Source organism: Anopheles maculipalpis, chromosome 2RL (assembly GCF_943734695.1).
Source record: "Anopheles maculipalpis chromosome 2RL, idAnoMacuDA_375_x, whole genome shotgun sequence".
In the NCBI taxonomy this organism is placed as follows: Eukaryota; Metazoa; Arthropoda; class Insecta; order Diptera; family Culicidae; genus Anopheles; species Anopheles maculipalpis.
In genome coordinates this window covers 42,729,201-42,751,444 of record NC_064871.1, presented here as the reverse complement: position 1 = coordinate 42,751,444, position 22,244 = coordinate 42,729,201, and the positions used below count along the sequence as shown (strand labels likewise).

General features: G+C 43.7%; 1 protein-coding gene and 1 non-coding gene across 3 annotated transcripts in view; one reads left to right on the top strand and one right to left on the bottom strand.

The window, feature by feature from the left end:
- LOC126556944 (hypoxia up-regulated protein 1) overlaps window positions 1-22,244 on the top strand; it is a 284,918-nt gene that overhangs the window by 192,902 nt on the left and 69,772 nt on the right. The gene's annotated exons all lie outside the window — the stretch shown is intronic.
- Window positions 4,779-4,851, bottom strand: Trnar-acg (transfer RNA arginine (anticodon ACG)). Its single transcript has one exon. It is a non-coding gene; the product is annotated as a tRNA-Arg (tRNA).

Below are 22,244 nucleotides of genomic sequence, written 5' to 3'. Positions count from 1 at the left end.
TTTGCCGAAATTCTTCTGCACACTGTCCCATTTTTACTTTCCTTTGTCAGTCGGTTGGACGGACACTCGGTCATACCAATCGGTAAGTAAAGACAGACAAAGCCGTTTCGTCGGTGGTTGTTTTGGGGAGCGAGTGGTGAACGGTTTTTCTCTCGTGTTGATCGTTTCTGAGCGTTTTTCTACTCCGAAACGTACCAGCAACTTTACCAGCTCGTTGTTGGGACACATGATCCACTTTTGGTTACCGATTCATGCTGCCAGTTGGTTATTGCTTTGTTTTTGGGATGGGGTGCACTTTATTTTCCCTGCTTCTACTTGGTTCTACGTGGACGTGTCTCTGTGTGGCTGATGTATTTCAATTTGATTGCATTTTTCCTTGACGGTGGTTATGGTTTGTTGTGTCTCGTAAGCTTTCCCTTCCAATGCGACCACACCGTCTTAACACCGGCATTTTTTTTTTCTTAAACTGAAAAGGAAATTAATACTAGTTTTGGTTTTCAAGTAGCTTGTGCTTAATCGGATGCATTCGTGTGTAGTGCCGGAGCTTTTTTTCCGCAACCGAAAACGATGCAAAAACCGATAAGTGTGTGCATTGTATTGTGCACCTATTGTTGTCCTCTGCCTGCCTGCCCTTTTATCATCCCCGGGGAAACCGTAAAACCCATAACCCCACTTCTGACGTAATTGAATCGCAGCAAACCGTGCTCAAGAACCGAAAGCGTGAGAGTGAGAGAGAGAGAGAGAGAGTGAGTGAGTGAGAGGATGTTGCGAGCGACCAAGAAGGGAGAATTGCTGCGCTGCTGGTCTGTTATCATGCGGGAGGGGGGGGGGGGGGGTATGCTTTGGATGTTGTGTGTTATGTCGCCATATCATACACTCCCTTTCAACCCCAGTCTCTCAGGCGTCCGAATAGAGCAACGCTTAAAGCCCCGAATCAACCGAAAGTTCGTAACAACACCTAGCCACTTGACGACGGCGAACACCGAAGACCGAACGCTTTCCCTTTGATCCATCAGAATGGGGCATAGCACGAGACGCGGCAAGAGAAGCGAGGTTGAAGCAGCGGCTCCCATGGTCCGTGCCAAAAAGCAAACATAGCAAGCTTTGGCTTTCTTTTGCATTTTGAAGGGTTTAATTTGAGGTTAAGAAAGTGAAGTAGTAACAGCAGAAGGGCCGACCCCCACAGAACGTAATGGTGTGAGGGGGGAGGGGGGGGGGGCTCCTAAGGGTACAAAATTTGTTCCGTTTGTTTACAGTTACCGGTTGCTTGCTAAAGGGGATGATTATGCACAAAAGCACGGCGACGGTTATGGTAGTTTGTTAGTAAAAGTGTTTGTTAGGTTTTTTGTTTGTTGACACTTGCGTCGGAATGGAGGAAAATTTTTATATTTAGAACTTACTAATGGTCTAAGCAGCTGAAAAGGGTTCTTTTCTACATTGTGTATTCCGTTACCCGATAAACTACAAAGTTGAATAAATTTGGAGAAGGTCTGTTTTGTTTCCAAATTCCAATTTAGTCTCATCCTGTTATGGTTTTGATGTTAAATAAAACATTCAAAAAACGGTTCCTCGGTTAGAAAAAAAACGTCTACACAAGTACCTTCATTACTTTGTATCAATTCCTCTTCAGAAATAGTTAAAAATAAAAGCATTAACACAGGGAAAAAAAAAACATCTCCAACCAACCAACGTACGTTAATAAAAATTATTTATTACCCTTCCAGAGTCGATCGTTCGATCCTCCCACTACTCGCTGCTCTGCTTACAAAGCCAGTCATGTATTGGTGGTTTTATATTAGAGAAGAAACCCTTCGAGTTTCCTTCTCTACCGGGCACTGTGTATGGATTTTCCTTTCCGCCCAGACACAAAGCGTTCCTTTGTTTTTTAGCACACGACACGCGAACGAGAATATGCTGCCGTATCACATTTTCCTCCTTCAACTGTGATCGGTGTGTGTGTGTGTGTGTGTTCAAAGACAAGTAGAGTGTAGGGCGCCTTCGAAGCGCTCCGTTGTACGCTTCATCTCCCATACATCCATCCCTCTGAGGGATGTTGATCGTGCAAAAAATGCATAATGGGAGAGCAAAATACGCTCTCTTTTTGCGCTCTCGCTCTCACAACGATCCGCTCGCGCACGATGAAAGGTTGATCGCGAATTGGAAGGCTTTTGTGGCGTTCGTTTTAGCCAATACTTTTCGACCGTGTTTTGTGAGCCGTAGGGGAGTTTGGGGTGGGAGAGAAATGGGGGGGCACGCGCCACAATCAAAAATCGAACTTGCTCTGAAGGAGTGAACGAAGAGTGTGGCGTAATCGGGGAAGCATAATTGTCACGCGTGCCTCGTGAGAAGGCGTCCAAAAATCGTACGCAGTATCCTGAATGTGTAATTTCACAAAATATCCCTTTCGTAAACGCGGTGCAAACGGAAAATCGCCAAATATATTAAACTGTGGTACGCTGCAATCGTTTCGAGTTGAATATTGATGAGGCCTGACACTTGTCTCTCAATGCCACTCATCAATCTCACCGAACCCAGTGAACCCAATGCACACGGACTCGACTCAGCTACCTTCCCAACTGTACCACGATATGTACGGATAGTTTCAAAGTTTTTGCTTCCTTCCTTAACATTTGGCGTTCGTTAGTGTTGTCGCCCCGCGTTTGTTTTTTTTTTGCGAAGCGGCTGCCTGCCTAACAGCCTCACGGTTTGTCGGTCACGTGTCGCGAATCTTTCGCACGTTTCCTGATCGATGCGCGCGCGATGTGAAGCCCGCACACATACACCACTTCTTCACTCACAGCAAACTCTCGTGCGCTCGTCTCGTGGCACTGTTGTGAAGCTTGTGGGTTGGGAGGTGATGGGAGGGTGGGAGGGGGGGGGGGAATTCTTTTTTATGCTTTTGCTGCTCATTTTAAGCGTGAGCGCTGTTTTGTTGGGTTTTTATCGTACACAGTCCACCCACCCACCCACTCACCTACCTTCTCACACCCACTCGCGTGGTGCGGCGACACGAGATTGTCGGAAGTTTGCCGGATGGAAAAAAGTCACATTTTCCGTTGGACAGGAATAGGAATGGAACGCACGTGGAACACGTGCGGATTTTAGAGTGAGAAAACACACTCAACTCCCCGCCGTATACAACGAGTGAGATGTTGATGAGCATGAGAAGTGATTGAGTGGGCCAACGCACTGCAGAAGGTGAAGCGTTGCGATGAGAAGTGGCAGCAAAAGAATTGCCATGGAGAAGAAGGGGTCAAGAGGATGGGTTGTTGAAGTGTGTTGTGGTTGCAGCCAAGGTGGATGTTTTGCCATGTTTGCCGATTATTTCCTGCACTTCTGAAGGTCGTGAAGTTGGTCGGATGGGAGGAGGAAGGGGGTGGGGGGGGGGGAGTGTGAAACCAGAAATTGGTTACCTTTTTTTTTGCGTGCTCCAAACACGCAAAGAGATTAATTTTAATTAACAAACACAGGGAACACTGTGGAAGCATGTCGTGTTGTCGTGAAGTAGTTACAAATGAGACTTATTTTTGTATTAAATTTTTTTTGAAGCGATTTTTATGTTTCTTACCAATGTTTATTTGTGTTCGGTTTATTCTGTTCAAGAGAGATTAAATTGTGCAAACTCTTTGTATTATGTTTATTTATTTTGTTTAAAAGTTTGATGACAATTTTCGGAGCAAGTGCAACGATTTTACTGCCCAAACGTGTTTATCGCAGTTTTCTTAATAATACGCTTACCTTAAGCAACCTTCTACTAAAGCTGCCATTATGAGATGATCTTCAATCACTCCCCCTCATTCCAAGCGCAGCTCTAATTGGCATCTGTAACCATTAGAGTAAACAATATAATACTTAGTAATTACTGCATGCAATGTTTGGACAAGGGGGGAGCAGCAAAAAATGTCAACGGCAACTACCTTTATCGTTTCAAATGGTTCTCTATTTGCTCTCCACCAAAAACCTGCTTCAGCACCGTATCTTTATCGACCTGCTGCTGCTGCTGCTGCTCCATTGCAACCTTATCGCTTTTTTTCTCTCCCCTTTTTTGCCCTTAAAATCAAGTCGCTTGAGCAAACGGAAGCCTGCTTGCTTCGCGTGAGGTCGCAAACGCAAAACCACATACCACGGCTAAGAAACTAAGTAACACGCATACATACACATACACGCACTGGGATTCCCCCCCTATCGTGGTCGCGGTGGGATTGCATGCGATGGGCACATTTTTCTCGATTTTATTATTATCAGTGCTGTTTGGCTCTACCACCTCCCCAACACTACTAACCTCTGTGCTGCCCGGCCGCATCGAATGACCCTTTTGTGCCTTGGTCGATTTACTTGCGGTCGTGGCGTTAAATATAAATGTAAGTGTTTTTTTTTGCTGCTGCTGCTGCTGCTCGTTGCTTGTTGTTGTCTCTCTGGCTGTCCATGTTTTGCCCGCCGTACGACGCTACACGTTGTTTCTGGAGGCGGAACGTACACTCGTACACGTGCCAGGCTGGTAGGGAACAAGTCGCAAAAGCGCGCGGAGTGAGCAGAAGCAGCAGGCAAGCAACTAAGCAAGAGCGGAGGTACTTAATTTGTTTACGCGTGCGCAATGACGCCTCAACGCTCGTTCGTGCTGTAGTGGCGCTGTTTTGCGACTGAGTGAGTCGATGGGAGAGGGGGCAGCACAGCTTCGCAATGGAACGGTTTTATGATTTCGTGCTTAAAATGACAATGTTGCAGAAATAGGAAGGAGTAGGTGCAGCAAAAAAAGATATCTCTTCTCTGGTGGCGTGCGATCCTGCCAGGAGTCGAACCTGGAATCTTCTGATCCGTAGTCAGACGCGTTATCCATTGCGCCACAGGACCCGTTGGGGAAGGGCGTGTTTCTAGAGCAAAACGTCGATCTGTTAATACCAAGATGCTGTGTGTTCTTTTTTCTGATCTGTCTTAAGAATGCCCTTAAGGGTTTTTTTTTTCTAACATCCGAGTGTCTAGCAAAGCGTAACACTAAAACTACCGCGATTTGTACGCGTGCAACTCTAGTACGATCCAAGTAAATATTTTTTATTTATTTTCTGACTAATATTTTCATATTTCTTTGAGTTTGTTGACCTCTCTTAAAGCACATTTGATTCTGGTTGTTTCTGGTACCAGCATTGAAAACCCACGAAACAGAACAAGTCAATAGTTTATCCTGTTGTGTTGTAACCTCGAAGATTCAAATCGTATAAAGAAAAAAGATCGTCGACATCGTTGGTCATAAAATTGTTAAATTATGTTTTATTTCTGGCGTATTAAATATTATCTAATAGTTATATTGAATGCAATGATTACGTCTGCTGGTCTGCGTCTGCTTACTTACTTACTTATCAGGCACTACAACCGGTCTTTGCGGTCTTGGCCTGCCGCAGCAGAAGCCGGAACCACTCATGGTCCCGCGCCGTCGTCTGCCAATCCGCTATTCCGACCTTGATGGCGTATGATTCGACGCCATCCTTTCACCTCAATCTGGGCCTACCACGCCTCCTCTGTCCGTGTGGACGGTCTAAAAGGACTTTCTGAGCTGGGTCGTCCGGTGCCATGCGCATTACATGACCAGCCTCCATTGTCCCTCCACACATATGGGACCAACGATTCTTCTGAGCATCTTCCTCTCGAACGCGGCTAAGAGGGTTTCGTCTGGTTTGGACAGGGCCGCCATGTCTCAGATGCGTATGTGAGTACTGGGACTATAAAGGTACGATACAGTCCCAGCTTCGACCGTCGTGACAGATTTTTTGAGGTGAGATGTTTCCTCAGACTGTAGAATGATCGGCTGGCCGCCAGCATCCTAGCGCTCAGCTTCGTCTCTAAGCTGTTTTCGGTGCCGACTTTTGACCCGAGATAGGTGAAACTTTGGCCGACGACTTCACATTTGCGATCACCTATCGCAAAAAAATCACCTATAATATCACCTTTGTTATTAGATATTAGTTTAGATTAGATATTAGGTTTTAATGCTTTAATTTATAGAACTGAACATCATGTGAAATGTGCAAAAGTCATGCATCAACATTGGCTGCATTGTTTAGCTGTAAAAAATAAATCAAAATAAAGTCAAAATGACTGGTCCAGTAGTTCCATACACTTTTGTTTAGTTTACTTATCATATTTTTTAGTTCAAAATTCATAAATAAATAAATAAAATTAAATAAAATTAAAGTTAACATATACAGAGGTGGCCAATATAATAAGACCACCTTTACATACGATATCCAAACTCTTATTTTTACTACTTCTACAAGGTTTACCCATATCTAAATTTGGTAAAAGAACTAACGCCATCTTTACTTCGTTTATCACTTTCGTTTGTGTTGAAAAATTACTAAATCATTTCGTGAGAATTAAATAGCTGACAAAGGTCTAGCAAATATGCAGCAAAACTGTGTTTAGGCCTCATTTTTATCAGATTAACAAAGAAAGGCTCAAATTCGATTTCTTAATATATCAGTGTCCAAACTCTCCTTACTAACTAACAACGATAATATTTGGTAACATGGTAATATTTAGAAAAAAAGCAGAAAGTTGACAAAATCTGTTATGACACAACTTTTATTTACATTTTATTATGTTATTATTTATTATTAAAATTCGCTAAACACTACGTTCCAATTTACTAATTCACTTATATTGTCCTGTAAAACTTATTCTTTGCTTCGTTTGGTTCAAAACAAATACAAAAAAAAAATTGCTAATGCATGGGAGTAGCTTTCGCAAGTAAGAGCCTTGTGTCAAACATAACAACCGACCGAATGTAATCCTTTTCCCATGTATGCCTTCCCCCCTCTCCTTCACACACACACACACACACACACTTGCTAGGGAAACATGCTGTGTGAAGCTCTCCGTTCCTGATTTTATTTTTCCTGTTGTTTGCTCCCATAAACTCCCACAGCAGAACGGAAAAACAATCTTGCCCGAAAAAGTGTCGGGTAGTATACAAGGCAAAAGTTTAGTGGAATTGATTTCAGACTCCACTCGGCCCTGCCAACCTCGCATCGGAAGAGCGATTGGAGTTGGTAGTAGCGTCATAAATCACACATTTCCATCGACAAACGGTAGTGTAGAGTATACGGTGTAAGCGGACACAAATCGCTCGATTCGTCGAATTTATGTCAATGTCAGCTGACTCTCCCATCTAACCCGGTGGGTGGGCAACGGAACATTTACACGAGAACGCGCAAGGTACGAAGGGAACGCCATTGCCTGCCACCGAGAGGGTATCGATTTCTGGGTTTTGTGGGGTCCTTTTTTTCAATTTCGCTGTCATCTGTCTTCATCGATAGGACACGTTCACGGTGTTGGAACGCTACTGCGCGTACTTTATCCGTTCTAGGGTGCTGCGGGCAGAGCCCCTAACCCGTCCCAAGAACACAGAGCACGCAACAAAAACGGACAGGAGCTTTTGTGCTGAAGCGTTTTATGTCAAGGACGCGCTTACTTGTTTACTCCTTCCGTGTGTGTGTGTGTGTGGGTATTGTGCTCTTTATTAGCTTGTTTGTTTACCTTTTTTTTTTGGTATTCCGAACTCATTTATTTATTTATTTTCACTTCTTTTTAGTAAGATCAATTTGACCACCACTCAGTAGTCAAAGCGCACACACACACACACACACACATACACAAATTCTTTGTGTCCCACACTTCGTTGGAAACAATTATTTGCTCCACTCGTAGACGAGAACGCTCGCGCCGTCCTTTGAAGGGCGCTCATAGTCGTCTCACCCACCGCACCGGATGGGGTGGTGGGTGTGTGTGTGTGTCGTGGTTGGAAAAATTTATGCAAATACATTCACAATCTGCTTGAGTAGTGTGTTCTCGCGGTTCGCTTCTTCGGTGAAGAAGGCTGGTGGCAAACCTTCCATAGTCGGGTTTGCAACAGCACTGTTTGCGCCTTTCGGGCGTTTCGAGCTCCATCAAAACTCGTCGTCCTTTTCTGAGGAGCAACTTTTTGCCCCCGAAACGGAAGACATTGTACTACGGGTTGTTTGGAAGAGAATGGGGTAGCGCCCTGCCGGCAAGGCTTTCCTTTCCGAAGGTTCTGTTATAATACTTACAGCACCGACAGCAGCAGCAGCAACAGCAGCATACTTATAATGCTTTGCTTGCACTTCCATTGTGCTCGATCTTTCTCCCACTCGGTTTGGTGGTGGTGGCCGGCAGCGAAAGGGCGCCAGGGAAGGCAGGCAGGGTACAGTTTGCATTTCAAAAGCCATTGATATGACAGAACGCAGTGACACGGAGCAGCCACCGCAGCAGTGGCTTTAGCGAAGTTGTCGGTTAGTAAATCATTGCTGGAAATCCTTTCTAATGTTCTGCACATTAAAGTTGTTTCTTTTGTTACACTCTTTTTACAGCTATCTTTAAGTTGAGTGTTGTAATGCTTTTTCTGTGTTGGGGGTTTTTATCCTCTCGCTTAATAATTGTTTAATAATTTTACATCCTTCTTCCGCCATCAAAATGAGTTTCTATTGTGTTAAAGTGTAAATCTAAACGATTCTAAATCAATTGCCATTAAAAAGAGGGGAGTCAGCGTAAGCGCATACACTCAATTAGAATGTTTTGTTTAGATTAATAAACAATCTAGCTGAGAACTCAATCTCCGTTTCCCTCTTACGCACTATCGCAAAAGGACAAGAATTGTAAAAAGATCAACCCGTAGAAGAGTGAAATAAAAAGCACAAACATCTCACGAAGAAGCACCCGGTCCACCCTAAACAATGAATGGAAAAGGGGCACACAACAGCCCACAGCAGCAGTCGTAGTGGAGGGTGTAATGGAAAACTCCCTTCTCCATCGCTCTATTGTATGCAATTATTGGTCGGCAAGCACGAGGCACCCTCTTGCCCCCGGTACAGACTTGACTCCCGGTTTCCCACCCCTAACCATTCCTCCCATCGATGGAGCGATGGTACGTAACGGTAATCGAAGCGAAAGAGGGTCTCCCTCATTCTCCGCTGGATGGACGGAAGCAACATGGGATTGTGAGCATGGATTGTACGTGATGCCGTGCACGGTGCCGCTCACGGAACGCTTTTCTTTGTGTGCGAGAAGCAGTGCTACAGCAGCAGCAGTTTGCTTCCGTGGCCAAAGTTCATGTCCGGTATTTGGTTGCCTTTTTTTCCTCTGCTTCTGCTTCTTCGTATTGCTCGAATTTTCTTATGCTTAACCACTGGATTGCATACTGTGTAGGTGAGCTAAAGGTAACACAATAGATCATTTTCCACGCTTGTAATGGAGTGGTTTACTATGTGAATGTATGCGCACGCTTCTTTTCTTTTTTTTCTCTCGCTCTTCAGAACGAAATTGATGAATTATGATAAGAATGTTGATGTGGCGTGAACAATTGGAGATAGGAATTTTGTTGTTTTTTTGTTGGTGTTTACTGGGAACAAGTGATTGATTAAAGCTTCCCGGAACCGATCAAGGTTTCGTGCACTGAATGTATGCTAACAAATGAGTTAGGTAAAGGTGCTACTTCTTGTTCAGTTTTAATTTGACGTAGTAACCTAACCTGTTACAAGGATAAATTATGTATCCTTTAACGTTTTCCATGGAAGAAATTTTAAACTGTTTTGATCGGTAATTGTGTGATGTTTTTACACCTGCTAGGCCTGTGCTGAGCACACATACACTAAACAATTCATTATTGAGTCAACCATAGCATCATTAATTTTCAGCTTTTGTACCTTTTTTTATATTTATTTATTTATTTATAATTAATTATGACGGTACAATGCCGTATTCTCAACACCGCTTGTCATGATTTAATTGTATAAACATACACCATGTGCTCGATAAATTTGACACTTGTCCATTTCGTTTATAGTTTGTGATTGAGTTATCGTATCGACAAGTGTTTGGAAACAATGAAAAAAAATTCGAGAGGACTTAGTAAGTGTAACCCGCCGTAACTATGGAAGCGAATTACGTGTATCATGATGATCCGCGCCGGACACACAAACCGGGAACATCAAGACGGCGGCGCAGTGTACATTAAACACGGTGAAGGATATTCGCAAGCTGGTTTAAACCTGCAACGGAGATTTGGAGGCCTTTGTACAACGGAAGGATCATACCGGGCGGTCGAATTGCCTACGGAACGACGAGTTCTTCGACATTTCTTCGAGCAGGACCTATGTGAAGCTGCTGGACACGACCGTCAAGCCCTGGATAACACCAAAGTGGCCAATGGTAGGCCGTATGTGTGGCAACAAGATTCGGCTCCTTGTAATATGGCCGCCAAATCACAAATATGGCTTAAAGACAATTTATGACCCCCCCCATTTTTGGCCTCCCAGCACTCCGGACCTCAACCCGATGGACTTTTTCATGTGGGGCATGGTTGAAAGGGACACCAACCAAAAGTTCTACAACACAAAAGCAAAATTAGTGCAAAAAGTTCAGACAGCTTTGGCGGCCCTACCCAGGGCTTTGGTAGTCCGGGCTTGCTGCAGGTGCCGGAAGCGGATTCAGGCGGTCATCGATGCCGAGGGTGGTTACTTTGAGTAATTTGTGCAGCCAACATGGTAAGCTATATTTCTTAGAAATTTTTTTTTCCTAATTACTTCATTAAAACAAGAAAAATGAATTCCCACAGGAACTGTCAAATTTATCGTGCACACCGTGCAATGATAAGGCATTTATAAAAGGTATAAGGTATTTATAACTAACAATTTATCTTACCTTACACTAAAGAAATAGAAAAGAAAAGTTAGCTTAGACCAAAAAGGAGATAATAATTCAAATAATAATTTACGTTTGTGCAGCCCTTTGCTTTGGCGTCAGGTTAATTCTTCTTAAATTATATTTACACTTTACGCAGTTTCTGATAAATTCAACAATGCTTGTCAAATTTGAAATTCTATGAATATTAACGCATATAGAACGATCGGTCTGATTTATGCTTTGTAAAGTAATAACTGATTCTTTGAGTATGACTTTGAGTTTTTGTTTATTAAACAACAGGGAAAAAGTGATTTCATAACCTTTTCCCCGTTAATGAGTTTTTGCTCGATGTGATTGTTAAACGTCAATCTTTTGTCTAAATAAACTCCTATACATTTTACACTGTTACTCCATGCCAACTCCGAGTGGTTTATTTTGAGATTCTTGTTAGGTTTTTTGCTTCCGCTAGTGAATCGTGAAAAAATACCGATTCTGTTTTGTTTTCGTTGATTTTAAGCTTCCACGCGCTGCGATAGGCAACATATTTCTTGATTCCAAGGTTTAAGTTTCGAAAACTAGTTGTGGGTTTGCGAGCGAAGGAGCTAATAGCAAAATCATCCGCAAATGCAAAACGTTTCACATGTTTGGCTTTAGGAATATCTGATGTAAATATCTTGAAAAGTAACGGAGATAAAACCCTACCTTGCGGTAAACCCCCGGTAAAGGGGTTCAAAGGGATCAGAAAGGGAAGATTTTCACTTGACAGTGTCGGTTCGAAAGGAAATCGATCGATCAAAAAGGATATCCTAATCTGGAAAGTTGAGATTAATAAGTTTATACACAAGTCCACAATGGCACACAGCATCGAACGCTTTTTGTGGAGGTCAAGAAGCACTAAGCCAGTGCATTTTTTTGAGACAACGTTGAATTTTCACTTTTTTTGATCATCTGATTAATTGATCCGTAGTAGACAATCAATAGGAAGTATGGGTAATAAGTCCAATAAACTTCTTTGAGAAAAAAACCCCCACAATGCAACATCACGAAATATGCTTGTTTAGTGTGGGAATGTTCCACAATAGAAGACACCAAAGAATGATGATTCTCTCCACACTGATAAAACACGATTCCCTACACATCATTCGACATATTGACAGTTTCTTTGCGAGCTTTACTATGTTACAACAAGCGTCTAGATCAGACAGTCTATCCGTCTAAGGCCTGAGACTGAGGTTGAGCATAATTACTGGTGCCCAAGTGTTTGTGGGTGTCTGTCAGGTGTCACTGACCAGACATGTTCACAGAGGCTAAAGGTGCGCCACCGTCATCATCATCTACGTTCCTTGTGTAGATCATTTGCAATAAATTCCACGTTGGCAAAGTACGGTAGCGGTGCTAGAAGAATTTGCACATCCAACCTAAGCCCTATTAGAAATTTTTCATTCTCCTTCGTTTCCCGTTTCCTTTCGGATGGACGGTTATCTTTCGTTTATTTTTCACCCACAAAAAAAAACTCCGTTTCATTCGCATATACACACACACACACACACACACACACAAACACTCTTTCAGTGGGCTTCACTTACTAAATGCGGTGATGCGGCCCTCACTATACCGCACCAGTCGGCTGGCGTCAATGACTTGTCGGGTGTTTGGTTTGATATTCTACCATTTTTTTTTATTTTTTCGCAGCCTTTTCCAACAGTCTTTTGCTTCCACCTTTCGAAAGGAAGAGAGCCCAAAAGGGAGACGGACGGACACACACACACACCGCACAAAGGGGGAAAGAAAGGGAAAGACAATAAAACAGACAAGCACACACACACACACATACGGGTGTACGATAATTAACTGTAATTAAAACTCAATTCCTATGCTTCGGCTGCTCCGCGCACCGGCCACTACACTGCCGGCGCACAAACCGCAGTGTAAAGGGCTAACGGGCGCGTCGGCGTAATGGTTGGGAAGTAGTGTTTCGGTTCCTGCCAGACAACTGCACCGCACTGCACATTTGCTCACTGCCACTGCAGACGGGTAAGAGCCATCAGCGAGCTGGTGGAGAGAGGAGGTAAACATGTTGCGGTAGGTGATGGTTGTGCACTCCACAGCCAGCCAACCGTCCGTGGTCAACCGAGCGAGAAGCGCACCGCTTTTCCTAATCTTAAATCATCTAGCAGTAGCAATGAGGGAGGGGGTTGCCAGTTTGATTTGGCAAGGAAAAGCTGCTGCTGCTGCTTCCCCCCCCAAAAAAAAGGGAGCTGTAATTCGGAACGGCCCGAGGATTACGACAGTTAAAAGTAGGCACGGTACAAATGAGAACTTAATCGGCAAAGGTAAAATTAATGCTGTTCTGTTGCTGCCACAGTTTTTCATGATAAAGTAATTAAATTGTTTTGTGCTGAGAACTATTTAGTATGCAAATATAGAAAGAAGAAGGATGAATCAGTTTTATTGGCTGCCCTAGATTGGTGTTTTGGTCTTGAAAGCATTGGGGAAAGTTGATTTAAACATTATTCTAAGCATCCCTTAAATGGTCGATTCGGTTTGATTTGCCTACTTTGATTGTCTCGAGGTCTTGGGGTTGGGATATGTACACCTGAAAAGGGTTTGTGCTGAGAATGACGCATTTAGGTAATTTATTATGGAGCATTGACACGCAGCAAGATGCTTTTGATCATGTTATCAAATAAAATCTTCACTAAAACAAATACAAACATGAAACATTAAATTACATCACTCTCCTTGCGCGTTGTGACTGATTCTGATGTTATAAAAGTCAAATAGCCTTACACACAGCGAAAAATCATATTTTTTTAATTATCAATATGGTTTCGGTTCATCGCTGTTCAATACTGATTAATTAAACACATCACCATAAAATGGTCGGCATTTCCTCCGTAAGGAAGATTTTCATTTATTTGGTAGAATGCTTTTATTCAATACAATGATTAAAGCAAGTTTTCTCTGGTATTAAATTGAAATCGTAATTTAATTTGTTACAATCCAGCGTAAAAACTTACAACAACGTTTCGCTAGCATCAAGAATCAAGTTGATACATCCTGAAGCATGCCGAAGTACATCCACAGTTAATCACATTTCATTACATTATTTACAAATACTTCTTCTTCTTCTTCTTCTTCTTCTTCTTCTTCTTGGCTTAACGATCTCTAAGGTCATGCCGGCTATCGAAATTGCTTACTAGACTGCCGATACCACGTAGTTGGTTAGTCAGGCCTCACTACGGGGGGACGCGGTCCGGATGGGATTAGGACCCAGGTCCTGCCGTATTAGGACCGGCGCCGCTGTCGCCTGCACGCAAAAATTATATTCATAAATCCTTTTCTCCTTTAAAAATAGAGCTTTTACGTCTCTAAGACTACATTCTCCTCTCATCTGTACACAAAAAATGGTAAATACTAATGCAAAACTATTGCAAATATGGCTCGTAAAAACTTCAAACTGTTGCTTAAATTTCTCTATTTAAATTGCTGATGCGTAAGTATCTAGTAAGGCCGTTCTGATGTAATTTTTCAGGTGAAAAGATTGTCGCGTAATCGGTGTGTCGTGTATCCATGGCAATCGGTGAGGATGTGGCAGACAGTGATGTCAGCGCCACGGAAGCTGCAGAGAGTGGAGGACTAGATTTGTAGAGGATGTAGGAATGGGTCAAGCGTTTGTGTATCCTATGGCTGGATTCGATATCTTCCCATGAAGCGGTGTACCAGTGTTGGTAAAATGGATGTCATCTCGGCTGGAAAGTGTGCCGTGTCCCTTCTGTTTGACGAAATTCCTAAAACTGGCTTTTCAATGCCATTTGTTTGGTCATGCTGTTGATGTGGGCAGCTGATCCACACGTTGCTAATCCTAAGTGCTTAAACATTAATTTCCAGCAATAGCATCTACAGTGACGGACAATACTATAAGACCACTTTTATGTCCGCTTTTCAGAAAGCTTGTAACGATACTTCTACTAAGTATAACTCTTTACCAAATTTTGGTAAAATGATCATCAACAATGGAACTATGTACAGCATCTTTGTTTCTGTTCAAATCTTCTCCAATGATTGTGTAATTAATAAAAACCCAAAATATGTTTTAAAAATTTTCTACTCAAAAAAAGTCTTGCTTTTTTATTGACATACTTAAACAATTCTAGAGTTAAAAAATACAAAGAAAGAATGTTCAAAACTATAAAACATAATTTTTAAAAGTGTTAATTTTAAAATGTATTATTGGTTTCATTTCTTGTGTATTTTAGCCACATTTTATATATTGATAATTGGCTTAAACAACCTACTTTTGGCCTTATGTGCAGAAGCTGGCGGTCTTATTTTGTTGTTCGTCCCTGTGTCTATATCCAGCTATTATCAATTCCACTTCTTGTTCGCTCCAGTAATCTGCGTAAATCATCCCCTCGCTATTTATTCCAACAGAACGTATTTGGATCGTGTCAAGACACCTCTTCTTTGTGCTAACCATACCCATCTATTCCTTCTTTTGTCCGCGTTATTAGGTTAGAGCATTGGCTGAGCAAATTGTTGTATGATTAAAATGTAAAATTCGGAACAATCTATACTAACTAACAAACGTTATCGGTTACTCTCGGTTACTAGACGACTGCCGATATCACGTAGTTGGTTAGTCAGTCCTCACTACGGGGCCCTATTTTACGCATCATTTGAACGCATAATTTTACGTACCGATCTAAACAAACCTTTATGCTGTTGTACCACTTTCGAGCAGAAGTGACAAGTGTGAAGCTTAAGATTATATTATCCTTGCTTTACCCCTGCCGTTCAACGCACCATAATTAATGGCTATCGTATAATTGGAGCGACCGCCGGTGAAATGTTTCATTGAGCCAAACAAGGGAAGATATGGTCACGCGAAAGCTATCATCAAAGCAATATCCACTCTCTAGCGCTCTTTTCGACTCTCTGTCTCCGGAAAACAGTGACCGGCGGCATTCAAAATGGGTGGCTTTGCGCATGCACGCGCAACATTGCCACGCGGAGAGGAAGAACACAAAAAAAAAGTTTGGTTTGTAGAAAGGAAGTGCACGAACACGGAGGATACATACAATTTTCCCGTGAACCTCCCGTGGCGGTGCTGATGAAGAGGAGAGGGTGGGCATTTTAAGAGACGCAGAACACACATTAGCTCACGCGAAAAGTATTCTGATATTCATTCTTTTCATGCTTTTCAAACGCTGGCTTACCGAAACTGCTCGCAACGAGAGGCTAAAGCTTTGCAATGCAAAGCCAAGCTTCAATGGCGTTTCTGCTAGGCTTTCGAAAGGGTTCTGTGTCCTTTTTCTATTCTAGCTACGATAGTAACTTCCTGTCGCTTGCAAACGCTTTCGTGGTTGAGGGGTTTTCTGTCAACCGGCACCGGTGGGGGGTGGGGTATGCTTTATTAACCACTGAATAAGTTATCACTTTATTGCAGGAATTTAATCAACTGAACTTCACCCTTCAACCCACCCATACTAAGACGCAAACGCTCACCCATGGACCGGTTGGATGTGTGTGACGGAAAACATAATTTCCAAGAAGAAGCAGGTCTGCGCCACTTGCGAGAAGCGAGAACGAGCTGAGCCTTTTCATCGTTAGACAGTGGAAATTTAACGCTTAAAGGGATGAAATTTCTTACGCTCACTCATGAAAGGTGTGCTTTTCATCATGGGTAAGGGGGGAGGGGGGGTTGGGGGGTGAGGGAAGATAAAAAACGACAAAGCGTGCGTGCGTGTGTGGGCAGATTTGTGTGGAGGAGCAATTTTCTTACCTCCGAATGCTTGAGCTCTGCTGCAGTCCCACAATTCCGAATGAAAACAATGTGGGGCGCGAAAAATGGAGCAACCACTAAACACACCAACTTGCTGACCCCAGCATATAAGAGAAAATTGGAATTTTGGAAAAGAAACGGGTTTATTGATTGTGCTTGATTTGTCTATTCATAATTTAGCGTCAATCAAAGTTTTTCGGTCGGTTCCATTCACACCACACATTATACCTAGCGAGCCAGGCTTACCCGGGTTTTCATGGTTCTGCTTTTCGAGGAAAGTGGGCACAAGAGACAGAAGAATTTATTATGATATTGGGTGGGTTCCTTTACCGTGTGCTGGTCGTACGAAACGGCAGTCACACGCGCTTGGGCGAACATGAAACTTCAACAGCTGCAAGAGTGGTTTAAAATTTGCAATTAATTGACAAACTTTTCACTCTCGAACGACTTTCCGGCACGGCCATCCTTTGCAAAACGGGGTTTGTCCAGCACGAACCCCGGCTACCGGGGGTTACAGTTTCCAAAGGACACTTCAAAGTCAGCCGAGTTAGTGTGTGTGTGTGTCTGTGGCACACCTGTTTTGTGGTGGGCCTATAAAATGAAGCTGAAGCATGATTTGACGTTTTACAATCATTCAATGATTCTTCAGCACGCTTCACCCGCCGCTTCTCTTCCGCGTTGTTGAAGTATTTTGTGCGCGGTGGAAAGTTTTGTGCATAAATTAGGACATTTGCATTTACGAGTGTGAATGCGACGGTGGAAAGGGTTGTGGTGAAAGGACCCGAAGGTTTCGCCTTTCATTCGATATCTTTTTTTAATCAGGGGGGGAGGGGGGGGGGGGGATACAATACTAAAATATCCGCTGGATCTATTTTTGTTTCATCCAAATTTACTTTTGCTTCAGAAAATATCTCTCTTTTGAAGCGTTTTGATTGGTTAAAGCAAAGACGGTAGTAAATCGAAATAAATAGCAAAAAATTATTTATTTTCATTACAATGTTGTCTTGCTAGAGGTAAAGATTATCTGTAAAGAGGAGAATCATTTTTCCGATGCTCACAGGTTGGAAATTACACGAATATAACATCACGGCAGTTACGCAGGTGAACCACAAAGTCATATTCTTTGATGTATATATTTCAATTAAAAATAGTGTTGATCTGATCCGATGGCTGGGCAACAGCACTCGAGAGCGATTAAAACACTGCCGTAAAAGGGAGGCAGGCGTTGTTTACAGTACAGTGTTCTCTACTCCAGTCCAGCTTTGACACGTCGAGTTTGACAACGTTGGTGTCGGGTTCGGGGTGTTTGACAGGTTTAGTCTCGAGAGTAGTGAAGTCGCTTTCGCTGCTGCCGTAAAGAGCATGCCGTTCATCCTTATATTAGACGCTGACTAGATTGAGCTTGGAATATCATTGCTGGACCGCACTGGAGAACACGGTACACAGACAAATCAATGTTCGTGCTGTCTTAACAGTGTTTATTTGTTTGTTACACTCGAGACCAAACCAAAAAGGGCAACAATAGAATGGCCACTACACCACAATAGCCGGAATTCGGATATAATCAACCACCATCAAAACAATAGCCGCAACAATAAAACTGGACCATCAAAACGTTATCATCACCATCACCACAACCATAACCGAGTATGCCCGGGATAAGGCAAAGAATCAGGAGGGAATGCCTTATCAATATGATTGTAAGATTTAATCAACACAAGCGGGGTTGACAATACGGCATTGGACCGTCATAATCAATTGTAAATAAATAAATAAATAAAAATAGTGTTCGATTAAGAAGGGGAACAGTGTTTTTAAGTCGAAATTAGTTCATAGTGAACTACTCCTTTGCTACAATTGCAACGATATCAGGTGACGGCGACGATCTTGAGGTGGTACAACTTCGGACAACAACGTAAGCAGCGAAATCCGAAGGCGCATTGTGCAGGGGAATCGTGTCTACTACGGACACCACAAACTCCTGCCATCCAGAAGACTCCAACCACAGACGCGAAATGCACGATTTACCGCACCTTGATACGTCCGGTAGTCCTCTCTGCGTACGAGTCTTGGAGTATACTGACGGAGGACGCCAATGCACTCGCCATTTTCGAACGGTGGATGCTAAGGACTATCTTTCGCGAAGTGGGCGAGCAGGATGTGAGGCGAAGGAGAATGAACCACGAGCTAGCTGAGCTGTTTGGCTATGTTGATGTCCTGACAGTAGTGAAAGCCGGAAGGATACGTTGACTGGGGCACGTTAGTTGTATAATATACGAAGTTACCAGAACCAATGACAAGCATGTAATATAAAATGATATTCCTCAAATACTTCTACTACTACTATTTATTGGTTGTCTTTTAACCATTTTGGTAGACAGGCGTGGATTTTTTAAATCCCCAAAACTAACCATCCAGCACCATGTGTTCTGCAACCGTACAGTATTGTCAAGTTATCCCGAGGAGTCCTGTGGAAAATATGTTCAGTATTGAAATTCTATTTTCTAAACACAAACCGCGTCAAACACCTTCGGTTACGGTGGCCGGTAGAAAAAAAAAAAATACAAAACTGATTTACACCTTCAAACCATTTTAATCGCCCTCACCCTTATACCCATCCCAACTTCACCTTTAGCGTGGCATCGTTTGTGAGCAGACAGAAAGAATCCCTCTCAGCCAGTGTGAACAGTGAGTGCTATATGTATCTGTTTTTTTTTAACGTAGATTTAGGTTTCATTTGCCTGTTCCCATATGCCTCGTGGCGACCTGGTATCATCGGTCCTTCGTACCGGGAGCCGACCAACACGGCTGGGCAATGAGGTGAAGTACTGCTGGCAAGTGATTTTATTGGTTGGGAGGGAAAGATGCTAGTGGACGTTGGGTTGAAACATGGAAGGTTAGGACGGACGAACAGACGGACGAACAACAAAAGCGAATGTATCGAAACGTGTGTGGTGTGGCCCTAGCGAGGTTCTGGTGGCTCGTTTCGGTGCAGTGCGTTACACTATGGAGGTTCGATTGATGTTGGACATAAAATTTGTTTAGTGAACGAAATTGCATTAGCTGCTTGGTGTAATTTGAACAAAATTTGGACAAACATTAATTTCCATCTTAAACTTCTAATCCCAAGCTCAGGTTCGTTCGAGTTGTCATAGAGCTGGACCTTGGTGACTTGGAATTCTATCTTGATCAACTCTTCTTCTTTTTCTTCCTCTTGGCTTATGACGTCTAAAGTAAACTCCTGCATCCTGATTGCTCTACGATCTTAAAGACATCAGATTTCCGAATATCAGTAGGACGACAGGACATCAGAACATAACATTTTCTTTTTTCGATGTTTGGTCTAGATATCAGCTGTTTGTCTTATATTGCTTATAATATCCACTCGAGCACCATTAGTAGTGTTTATCTTTACGAAAACACTTCAGTTTTGTCCACCAGCAACTCACTGTGTATGCTGCTCGTTTTAAACCATCTCGTGCGCCACAGCTCACTACAGCCAACTCGCCAGCAACTGTTGTTTGCACACTCGCCTGCAGTTGCGTTCGCTTCGAGAGTCGCTTTTTTTCCCCTCTCGAACTTACGCGGTCTGTCTCGTCTCACACACGCACGGACACTCACTTGTCTCCAATGTACGGCGCTTTTATTTTTTTTTGGTTTTGCTTCGTTGTTGCCATCCCTCTAGTTTTGTTTGTTACCGCACGCTGTGCTTTGTGGCATACTACTCCCCAATTCCAATTCCTCAGCATGCATCATGCGGTCTCCCCCGTAAAGCGAGCATACGAAAGTATGTGTCTGTAGCTGCTGCCATTTGGCGGCGGTGGCGCGACTTGGCTGGCGTAACTACTCGCGCGCGCGGGCCAGTCTTTTTGGACTCGTTCGTTCTTTGGCTTCCCTCCCGCCCCATTCCGAGCCGGCAACCGAGACACGGCACCGGAGTGTTGGAGTGGAAATGATCTACTAGCTGCCGACAACGGTCGAGAATGCACCAAACAAATAAAAGTGACGGCAAGCCGTGGCGAAGAGCGTTTCTCGCTGACAGGGCTGGGCTGGGTTGGCAGGCCGACAAGGTTTCTATGTTGGGGGAAGGGGGCGGGGGGGGGGGGGTAGGTGGGGTAGCGATGGGTTGGTGGTTCGCTGATGGTGCAAGAATTTGAAACAAAGCACGGCGCGCGCGGTGCACCATCATCATCATCAGCGAACGCGATTCTGGAATGACACATGAACGCAAACGGTTTTTGGCCCCTCGGGGGCACACAGCTTTGGAGCACATTTCGAGCAGAGGCTTCACTCTCTGCTGTGCCTCGGCACGGTCGACGTTTCGCAAAAAGGGTAAAATGGATGAGCATAGGGGAGACGGGGGTGCCGTGATGATGCTCTCCGTCCGTAGGCTGTGTTCTGAGCCTTTTGCCTGTGTTTTGCACCGGAATGGCATGCGCTTAAGATAAAGGGGCCAGCGATCTCGAATTATGGGGAGGGCAAAATTGCAGGCTCGCCACAATAATTGGTTTGAAAGATTCTACAAAACTACAACCTTCAGTGTTTTACTGTCCACTGCGCTCTGTGGAATCTGTTCATTGGCATACACTAAGCTAAATCTAGCTTATAAGAAGCAATAGAAAATCAGTATCATTTACTAAACGTTTTGAATTGAATTCGTCTCACCGCAGGAAACACAACAAAAACCACCCTCAAAATCACGGTACCAGAATGAGGTTAGGGAGCTAATGAAAACCGCCAAGAGTACTTCTCGCCCTTTTTATCTCTCTCTCTCTCTCTCTCTCTCTCTCTCTCTCTCTCTATCAGTCTGCCATTCTCTCTAGTTGCTTTGTCTTGAACACATTCATTCAACCCGACCCTCACCGGACCATTAACGAATCGTTCGTATCGTTCGTTCATGCCCATGCTGCTCACAACGTTCCCAATGTTGCCCTCCCCCAGCGCAATGAGAACTTCCGCAGAATCGACAGAAACTGGTGGGCCCATTCTCGTACGGAGTGCCTTTTGCACCTACCCTGACCCCCCCCCCCCCCCCCCCCCACGCTCGTGTTTGTTTGCGTACTTTAACCGGTTGATGAAACGGAACTCGAATCCGACCGCGACACCCTCTCAACTTCGGGCTTCTCTTGGGGGGGGGGGGGGGGGAAGTGGTCGAGTTTGCCACCATTTAATTTTCGTACATGGGGAAAGCAACAAAAACAGGCGACACGACACAACATTCGTCCCGTCCCGTGTCCAGCGCCGGTCAGGCAGGGAGTTTTTAAACAGGATCGACGGTCGGATCGTGGACGATACACTGATACAGGCTGGAAGATACTGGCTGATTTACAGCGGTGTGAGAAATCGTAAATTAATAAAATATTCAAACCGTTTGACGGGCGGCGGCAGTAACAAAGGGTGGGGCGGGTTTGGTTGGTTTTTGAAGCAGTTAAGGTTAAGAAGGTTTGTCGACGGTGTCGATGACGCTTGATGCCCTCCCTGTTTCGTTTCAGTGGATGGGTTCTTGGGTATATGTTGTGCAGTACGAACTGCCAATAAGCTTGCCAAGTTGCAGGAGTATTGGTATGAGGGAAGAGGAGTCAGGTAGCCAATGGAACCGCCGTCAGATATGTCGAAGCTACAGCAGCGCTTCCAGAAGTTTGTTGATTAATAATAAAGAACAACAAGTTAAAGATTTGGAAAAAGTGTATTCTATAATATTTAAAGATTTCAATGAACTAATGCGAATTACTGCCCTTACTGATCCTTGAACCTAAACGACCTTCAA